The sequence below is a fragment of the Acyrthosiphon pisum genome, chromosome A2, assembly GCF_005508785.2.
Source record: "Acyrthosiphon pisum isolate AL4f chromosome A2, pea_aphid_22Mar2018_4r6ur, whole genome shotgun sequence".
In the NCBI taxonomy this organism is placed as follows: domain Eukaryota; kingdom Metazoa; phylum Arthropoda; class Insecta; order Hemiptera; family Aphididae; genus Acyrthosiphon; species Acyrthosiphon pisum.
This window is the reverse complement of record NC_042495.1, coordinates 49,021,781-49,022,786: the sequence shown is the minus strand read 5'-3', so window position 1 is coordinate 49,022,786 and position 1,006 is coordinate 49,021,781. Positions and strand designations below refer to the sequence as shown.

Genomic DNA, 1,006 nt, shown 5'->3' with positions numbered 1-1,006 from the left:
CAGGTAGCTGAGGGGTCACAACCCCTCCCCCCCCACACGAAATTGTTTTCTTTGTTAATTTTTAGATTCTGAGTGGAACGATGAATGTATTGATTTTACAATGATGTGTGTTTTATTTTTTTATTTTTTATTTTTTTTGTGTCTGTGGTACACGATAAGTAGTCGAAATAATGCTACGATTTTCAACTTCAGTATCTTGTTCGATCAGAAAGTGAATATCGTTGGTGCATTGGGGAGGTCAAAATTTAAATTTCACAGTAGTTTTCAAAAGCGCCGGGAAAAACAAAAGAAAAATTAAGGAAAAACGGGAATTTTTACGCAAAATCGATTTTTCACAAAATTGAATTTGGTTTTTGGTGTAAAAAAAATGACCGTAGATACATGAAATTTTGACTGAATGTTTATCTTAGCATTTTCTATACACCATAACATTTTCAAAATATTTTGATTTATTTTGAGCTCTTTACGGACTGACATTTTCATTTTCCATTTTTTTTTAGTTTTTTTTCTAAAAATATCAATAAAATTTTATTTGTTGGATAAAAAAGCTTGAAAATTTAATAGAAGGCTCCTAGTATATTGTTTCAAAGGCAGATGAAAAATATTAAAAATCGTTAGTTACAGTTTTTTTTTATAAGCATTTAAAGTTCAAAAAATGACAAAATATGGAAAAATCACGAAAATTTGCAAATTATTTCGAGTTAAAAATTCATAAAAATTTTTCTTTTTAAATCTAAGATATGAAAATGTAATACAAGATTCCTTATAAGATTATCTACCTTTATCAAACAAAAAATATCTATGAGAAAGTCAAATTAAATTTTTATGATCGTTTGAAATTCCAATTTTTACAACATTGGATATTCACTCGATTTCTCATGTAGCGATTTCCTTATTTTGTTCTAACTCAAAAACGAATAACTGCAGATACATGAAAATTTTACTGAATGTTTATATTAGCATTTCCTATACACCATACAATTTTGAAAATATTTTGACTCTTTTT

At 26.8% G+C, this 1,006-nt stretch overlaps 1 protein-coding gene across 3 annotated transcripts in view; it reads right to left on the bottom strand.

Moving 5' to 3' along the window:
• LOC100167842 (phosphatidylinositol 4-phosphate 5-kinase type-1 alpha) overlaps nucleotides 1–1,006 on the bottom strand; it is a 13,748-nt gene that overhangs the window by 5,167 nt on the left and 7,575 nt on the right. The window lies entirely within an intron of this gene.